We start from the raw sequence: 8,644 nt of genomic DNA, 5'->3' as shown, positions 1-8,644 counted from the left end.
TTAAATTATATTTTAAAAATTATGACAAAAAAATTAAAATAAAAAATTATATGAATTTTTTTTAGAAAAAATAAAAAAATATATACATGAGTTAGAAAAAATTATAAAAATAAAATTAAAATAAGTATTAAAATTAACATAAAATAATGTAAGGAAAAAATTTTAAAAATATATTAGGAATAATTTTTAAAAATTATTCAAGTTTATATTTTTTTTAATAATAAAGTGTATTTATAATTCTGTGGGATGCAAATATAACTACCCAATTATATTTATAGAGGTGTAATTATAATTTTGTGGTTGTGGGGGTGTAAATATAAGTCCTCAAATAATAATATAAAAGTTTAAAACTGAAAACCCTATATTCTCCTCTCCCATACACGATCACTCTCTCTCTCTCACTCACTCTCTTTCTTGGTGTGCGGCGCTGAAGAAAATAAGCCAGGGCCAGCCACCTTCGGCTGGCGATGATCCGAGCAGATGATCCGTCGTGATCCCAAGCCAAGAACCCCAACTTTCCCTCGCCCATCTCTCTCTCGCTCTAAACCACAAAACTGTAATCGCGAGGTTCTCATCACCGGTCCGCCACCGTAAAGGACTCACCAGAGCCAAAGTGTTTTGGGTCAGATCGGACCACTTTCAGACTTCTCCAAGCCAAATGAAAACCGATTTTATGTTCTCTTGGCCAAGAGCTTCAACATGTCGTGCTCTATTTCACGATGCATCTCCGTTGACTGATGACAAGGTAGCGATCTGGCCATCCAACGGTTCAGAGGTCAAGTCTGAGTTGTGGGTATAATTTCTAATCACGTCTTAAGTTTTTTTTTTTTCGTCTTATTAATTATATTATATTTATGTATTTGAGTTTGGTCGGTATTTTAATGGTGATGTTTGGGTTTGATTATTACTATGCAATCTTTATGAGAAATGGAATTGTTGTTGGATTTTGAATTTTTACTAATTCTTTTGAAGGGTTTAGCGTATAAGTGTGGTGTTGAGTGTTATATATATTTTTTCTCGCTTTTTAATTTTCTTAACTGTGTTGTGTAATGATCTCTAATCTCTTGGCTCTTTGTATCTATAACAATATTAAGATTAATTTACTGTCGTGATTGGTCTTTGGTATACACTTCATATATAAATTACTTATCCCTTTTTTTTAACCTACTATGAATGAAATGGTGGTAGATTATGTAAAAGTAAAGTTCACATTTTTTTGATATATTTATATTCATACTTGTATAGATTGTTTGTTTTTGTTTATATGGTGTGAAAATTCAAGATGTACAACCTATTATATTCTTAAAGAAAAAAAACTACCCTTTTGTGAATATATATGTACAATGCTTTTAAAATTATTTAGAGCTGTAAGATTTTCCTGTTTTATCTTTTCTACATTTCAAACAAATAAAAATATATTGCATAAGTTTGTGAAGGTGTTTATTTTTGGAGGATATAAATTCTACTATGAATTTTGTAAGTGGTTTAATTATATGTAAAAATCCTTAAAAGTAATATAGTAATTTTTATGAATCATGTAAGCATATGATTAATATGATCAATTTTCCTTTTTTTTTTCTTCTGAAAAATGGAATTTTGAGTTGAGTTTGGATAGAAGTCTAATATTTTTAACATGATAATAGTTTTGTCTTCCTTAATTTAGGTCTTGATGATCTCATATTGAAATATAAGAAGACACTAATTATTATTTAATTATTTTCTCAAGTAGAATTATACTTCTTATTTTGAAGATGATGGACTGTCTTTAGGTTTTTTGTTTTCTGTTTTTTTTTTCTCTAGCATTTTAATAAAAAGATCTTTTTCAGGTAAAAGAAAAGCAATTCAATAAATCATCTCATAATAAGGTAATCTTCTTTATTAATACTCACTATAAAATATTTATGTTTGATAATTTAATATGTTTAACTTTCGTTGCCAGTTCAGTTATTTATTAAAATCGTTTTAGAGGCTTTTAACTGGATTTATTTTTAGCTGTTTTGGAGTATACCTCTTTTTTTTCAGTAGTTTTATGTCTTTGATTTTTTTTTTTAAATCAGTTTATATGTGTATTAATTATAATAGGTAAGCACAATTGTTGGTTGTTTTTACTTTCTTGCCATTGTAGATGTCTTCATTAACTTTGCTGTTTTTTTGGGGGGGCTTGCTTTATGATGCTGCTTTGAGAAATAGAATGGGTTTTATTTTAGTGGTAGGAGACGATTTGGAGGACTTATACATATTAGATTAGCATTATGTTTGGTGAGAGGGAAGGAAATGAGGAAGGAGGGAAAAGGAAAACTTAGGTGTTGATGCAATTTTTTGTAATTGATTTAAGAAGATCGTACAAAATAAGAGGATTGCGATGAATTTATTTGACTAAATAAAATTGTTATAAATAATATATACACCAGAGATTTATAATAGGTCACTCTCATGTTGCGATGGTAATAGGGCTACGTCTATTGTTGTTTTTATTAATCAGATTCGACACGTCAGAGTTATATTCTCAAGAGTGTGGACAATAATACGAAAATAGATTTCTAGGTGAAATTTTTATCGAGATATATGAACACAAGTCCCATGGGAGACTTAATATTCACAAATTTGATAAAGATGGTGTGATGCGGTTTTTCGTCAACTGATCTAAGATCGTAAAAATAAAAAGGACCACGGTGAATTAATTTGACTAACAAAATCGCAATAAATCAAATTGACAGTAAGGATTTATATTAGTTCACCCCGATGTTGCGATGAAAATGGGGTTATGTCTACTTTTATTTTTATTGATTAGATTCGACACAGTAGAGTTATGTTGTTAAGAGTGTGTAGATAAAAGTACAACAAATGATTTCTAAGTGAAATTTTAATTGAGACTTATGAATATAAGACTCATGGGAGATTTCATATTTATTATTCTAATCAAAGTGGGTGGTTGTATAGTTCTTGGAAACAATAAAATAATAGAGTTCGCAAAAAGGGATGTGTATCAATGATGTTTAGATCTTGGTGTCGACTTAGTATGGTGGACTTAATAAAAAAGATGAAGGAATAAGTGTGGTGTTCTTGGTTGCTGTCAAGTGTCAAGTGAGTCTCAAAGAGTAGGTTCAGAAGAGAGATAGAGAGTCTAAAAGAAGGTCTAAGAGAAGGTTCTTATTTTAGCCTCGTACTTCTCCTTATATAGGCTTTAGGATTTGTTAGTGATTCCCCACATGTTGGGGTGTCTCATTAACAAATCTTGTATATTCTCTTATGGTGGACTTAATAAGAAAGATGAAGGAATAAGTGTGGTGTTCTGGGCTGCTGTCAAGTGTCAAGTGAGTCTCAAAGAGTAGGTTCAGAAGAGAGATAGAGAGTTTAAAAGAAGGTCTAAAAGAAGGTTCTTATTTTAGCCTTGTACTTCTCCTTATATAGGCTTTAGGATTTGTTAGTGATTTCCCACATGTTGGGGTGTCTCACTAACAAATCTTGTATATTCTCTTTTTTAATCAATAAATAATAAAAAATTATAAGAAAATAAATATTTATAAAAATTTCTTTGTTTTTAGGCCAAAATTCCACAAACATTGGGAAAGTTGTTATTTTCGGTTGAGGATGCACCAATTTAAAATGGAATGACATGAGATGTCACATGTAGGCTTGAAAACATGCTTTTTAGAATGTCAATGCTCGCATACATTGCCACATGGGTTGTGGCAGTGTTTTCCAACACCTTTTACTTAACCACGTTACTCAATTCTCGAGTAAAATGTACTACCTTTTGAGCCAATTGTGGATCTGATAACTTCAGAATTTGGCTATGATTACGAGGTACATTTAGATCTGTCTTGAAATTATCTTTCCAATGCAAGTTATATAGGTCATTTGGATAAAAATTGAGAGAGTTATGCCCAATTTATTGAAGACAGTTTATGCTATCTTGTACCAATTGCGAGCACTGGCATGCCAAATGGCAGTGTTCGGCTATGCATGTTCTCGGACCGCTTAGGGTATATTTTGCCTTGGTTTTTGATGGTGAGTCATATTTTGGGGGTCTTGGGACTGCCACCCGTTGGAGTTGGAAAGTGGTATTGGTCGCATAAGGGGCTTGTGAAGCCTTGAGTGATTTTTCTCACTTTTATTTGGTACATAGATGTTAGAAATACAACTTGGCCAATAAAATTCCTTTCCTTGTGTAGTGGCCGACCACTGCCATTCCTTTATTGTAGTGCTCTTCAAAGTTGAAGAGCACTGCCATTTCCATATGGTAGTGGTCGGCTAGGGTTGGTCCTAGGTGGGAAATAGTTTCTTTCACTTGTTTTGCACTTCTTAGTGTTGGGGGAACACATTTGGTCAATTTTCCTTTCATGGTTTGTACGGAGTGACCACTGCCATTCCTTTGTGGCAATGCTCTTCAAAATTGAAGAGCATTGCCATTTCCCTGTGGCAGTGCTCTTCAAAATTGAAGAGCACTGCCATTTACATATGGGCGCATATGCCTTGTTCCTTGAGGGTTTGATGACATATTGACTTTATGCATAGTCTTAAGTCATTTCATGCTCAAATGAGTCAAGTCCTTATTGTTTTCCTTGGCGGATTGAGGTTTCAAATGTGAAAATGCTTGCGCGGGCCCATGAACCATAGTTTGGGCACACTTGAGTGTGTGAGTCCCGACACCAAATGGTTGGTTGATGTTTTCAAGTCCTCTAAAAGTGCCATGGGCCCTCAAGAAGAATGTTTTTACTCATTTGATATTTATAAGTCTTGGTCAAAGTCACAAGGATGATTTTTTTAATTTTCTAAAAATTGGATATAACATTTGCCCCCCAAAAGTGTTTGTCAAAAACTTTCGGAAAAGATTTTTGTTATTGTACCTTTTTTGTCTTGAAAGTAATAAGCATGTCGCATTTCGCTTATTTTGTCATCTCTTGGAGTACTCAGTTGATACTGTCAACGTTGCGAGTCGTTTGTCTTCTTGGCGATTTCTCTCAAAATTTGTGGAATTTAAACTTTATTACATGACAAGAAACTTAATTTGTCTAAAAATGGCAAATTTTCATTCTTTCACATAATTAAATGTTTAAATCACAAATTTTATCAACACACATGACAAGTATTATAGGGAGAGGAGTGCCATTGACACTTAATACAAATAACATGTGTTAAATAAGCCAAGGGCATTTTGGAAAGTCTTGGCCATAAGTGTGACACGGCCATAAGGCCTTTTTCTTTTGATAATGTAATTTTCTCCTCTTTTTTCAAAACATCTCACTCAATTCAAACACAAACCATTCAAGAGCTCAAACTTTCAACTCACAATTTTAAGGACCATTTAAGCACTATTCAAGGTAAATTTTTTTTTTCTTTCCACTCTTTTTCATTCTCATTCAATCTCTCTTCTCATCCCTTTCATTAAACTTGAAATTCACCAAAGCTTCAATTTTCCCTATTGTAGCCGTAACACCCTATTAGTTTAGGCGTGTAAACGTGATTTAAGGGTATTTATTCCGTGATGTACCCTAACCGTTAGATAAATTAATTATTTAATTTGATGGTTGGGGTTAATATAGGGATATTTAAGATGAAATATATTGGTAACCAGTTCACTTTTTGTAATAAAAAAATTTTAAAAAGTAAAAACTGACATGACCACCATCAATTATATCAACCCCAACTGTTATCGTCTCTTCTTCCTCCTTCACTCATCACCCTCTTCTTCTTCGAACTTCTTCTTTCTTTTACATTAGGGCAAAACTTTCCATTTTCCATTTTTGACAAGGGAAGTGGTTAGGTGTTGAGTTAGCTAAAATACATCTTTTATCATACCCTAACCCAAGCCTAATATTATAAGCTTAGTAAAGTCCTATTGATCAAGGGGATAAGTTTAGACTACATTAGTGGAGAGGAATGCACTAATCCAACTTATGGAGCTTTAATGATTGTAAATAGTTCTAAGATAGTTGTAGGGAAGTTCAAAGCTTTGGTGGGATATTCTTGTATAAATTAGGTGACTTTGGGGAGGTATTAGTGTTATCAAGTGAGAAAAGTTTGAAGGGGCAGTATATAAAGTTACAGTAAAAACATTGTTCTATTTTTTATTTTTTTAATAATTATTTTATTATTAATTATTAGTTAGTGTTTTATTAATTATTGTTTTATTTTTTATTGTTTTAGTAATAATTATTAATTGTTGTTTTATTATTAATTATTAATTATTAATTATTGTTCTAATAATTAATGCAGAACCGGAGGAAGAGAAAGCGGCCTAGGTGGTTTGATGAGTACACTGAAATGAAAAAGATGTCTAGGGTTTCGAAGACACTTGTGAATGCGGACCCACTTAGAGTGGTTGATCGGAAGCTGCTCAGAACTTTTCACAGTTGGGTACTCGACCAGATTGGAAACAAGTACCTGAGAGAGTGTTTCTCCGTTAGACACGATTCGGCTTAGTTCCTCGAACTACATACTCTGAAGACATGGCTTGGAGACGATGTAAGTTCTTACGACTTTTTTACTTTGGTTTTTAAAGACTTCATCTAACTCTTTTTATTTAATCTCTGACATATTTAATTTTCATGTTTTAGCATTTGGATGCGGCATTCCATTTGATGAGGAGGCGATAACACTTTTCTCCAGAGGTGCACCTAAATAGATGTGTCATCATGCCGTGTATTTTCCCAGCAGGAGTTATTGCTCGGTGGGAAGCTGCGGGTGATGACCAGGCTAACTATCAGTGGGATGAGGGCATATTAGATTTGATTTGAGGGGATGAAAGTCAATTCCTTGCCAATTGGAAGAATAAGGAGAGAATATATATGACCCTCTACTTCGATAGTGCAAGGCATTGGGTGACGCTAGAGGTAGATCTAGATCATTGTTGTTGAACATATTTGACTCGAGCCTCGGATCGATTTCCCCGAATGAATCCGAGAGTCACTTGGCAATGTGGAAAAAATTACTACCAACTTTGATGCTGCAGGCTGGCCTATTGGAGACTCATGACATGATCCTCGTGCCTCAATTGACCGCCTTAGAGAGCCAGGTTAGAAGTTTTACTTTAAAAGTCATGGACCGGAGCATTGTTCGACAGACAGCTCCAGAACTAGTGCAGAACCGGAGGAAGAGAAAGCAGCCTAGGTGGTTTGATGAGTACACTGAAATGAAAAAGATGTCTAGGGCTTCGAAGACACTTGTGAATGCGGACCCACTTAGAGTGGTTAATCGGAAGCTGCTCAGAACTTTTCGCAGTTGGTACTCGGCCAGATTGGGAATAAGTACTCGAGAGAGTGCTTCTCCGGTAGACACGATTAGGCTTAGTTCCTCGAACTACATACTTCGAAGACATGACTTGGAGACGAAGTAAGTTTTTAAGACTTTTTTACTTTGGTTTTTAAGGATTTCATCTAACTCTTTTTATTTAATCTCTAACATATTTAATTTTCATGTTTTAGCATTTGGATGCGGCGCATTTCATTTGATGAGGAGGCGACAACACTTTTATCCGGATGTGTACCTAAATAGATGTGTCATCATGCCGTGTATTTTCCCATCAAGAGTTATTGGTCGGTGGAAAGCTGCGGATGATTACCACACTAACTTTCAGCGAGATGAGGACATATTGGATTTGATTCGAGGGGATGAAGGACAATACTTGGACAATTAGAAGAATAAGGAGAGAATATATATGGCTCTCTACTTCGATAGTGCAAGGCATTGGGTGACACTAGAGGTAGATCTGAATCATTGGTTGTTGAACATATTTGACTCGAGCCTCGGATCGATTTCCCCGAATGAATTCAAGAGTCACTTGGCAATGTGGGAAAAATTACTACCAACTTTGATACTACTGGCTGGCCTATTCGAGACTCATGACATGATCCTCGTGTCTCAACTGACCACCTTAGAGAGCCAGGTTAGAAGTTTTACTTTAAAAGTCATGGACCGGAGCATTGTTCGACAGACATAATCAAGGTAATTTAATTATAATTGATTTTTTATTATTTAACTTGAATTTAATTTGCATACTTTTATTTATTTATTTTTTATTATCTCATACAGTGGTGATTGCGGTCATACAGTGGTGACTGCGGGATGTATGTGATAGGGCACATCGAGCATAGTATGTTAGAGACTACGTTCGATAATGTGAACGATTATAATATGAAGAAATTTAGAGAGCAGTGGTGTGTAGATTTGTTTTACGAGAATTTAGCATGAACAATTATGTTTTTTTAATTGGTATTTATTAAGATAACAATGTAATTAGTTTTTAAATTGGTATATTTATATTCTCTTATTAGTTCATAAAAACTTTAGGCCTTTATTTCATGCAACAAATTGTAATAATTATGTAAACATAAAATATCACAAATTTCAATGTTTAAAGTAGTCCAACATTAATTCAATAACAATACATAATAGTCCAAGACATCACAATATAAATAAACTAAAAATTCATTTTTAACCTCGGTAAGTGCAAGTGTTTCTGTTGTGCACCTTGGCACCGCACTTGCTATAATTTCGTGATTTGATAATCTTTTCACCATTACAAGCAGTTCGGTTGTTCTTAATTCTTCTGACCTTTTGTTTCTTGGGTCGCCCTAATGGTTGTTTCTCAACAGGCACTTCAACTGTCATGTTCTTTATGTCATCAGACAATTTCCAATCA

The 8,644-nt window shown here is 33.9% G+C and overlaps 1 long non-coding RNA gene across 2 annotated transcripts; it reads left to right on the top strand.

Annotated features, from left to right (window-relative positions):
- The first annotated feature begins 334 nt into the window (after nucleotides 1–334).
- Nucleotides 335–8,286, top strand: LOC115705170 (uncharacterized). 2 transcript variants are annotated; one of them, XR_009686978.1, is made up of 5 exons: nucleotides 335–793; nucleotides 1,827–1,865; nucleotides 6,220–6,468; nucleotides 6,561–7,947; nucleotides 8,055–8,286. It is a non-coding gene; the product is annotated as an uncharacterized LOC115705170 (long non-coding RNA). The 2 variants fall into 2 exon arrangements; XR_009686977.1 differs by lacking the exon at nucleotides 6,220–6,468 and having other exon boundaries at nucleotides 337–793; nucleotides 6,561–7,335; nucleotides 7,428–7,947.
- The last annotated feature ends 358 nt before the right edge of the window (nucleotides 8,287–8,644 follow it).

This window comes from Cannabis sativa, chromosome 1, assembly GCF_029168945.1.
Source record: "Cannabis sativa cultivar Pink pepper isolate KNU-18-1 chromosome 1, ASM2916894v1, whole genome shotgun sequence".
Taxonomy (NCBI): Eukaryota; Viridiplantae; Streptophyta; class Magnoliopsida; order Rosales; family Cannabaceae; genus Cannabis; species Cannabis sativa.
The sequence above is the reverse complement of the archived record's forward strand: the minus strand, read 5'-3'. Positions and strand labels throughout refer to the sequence as shown.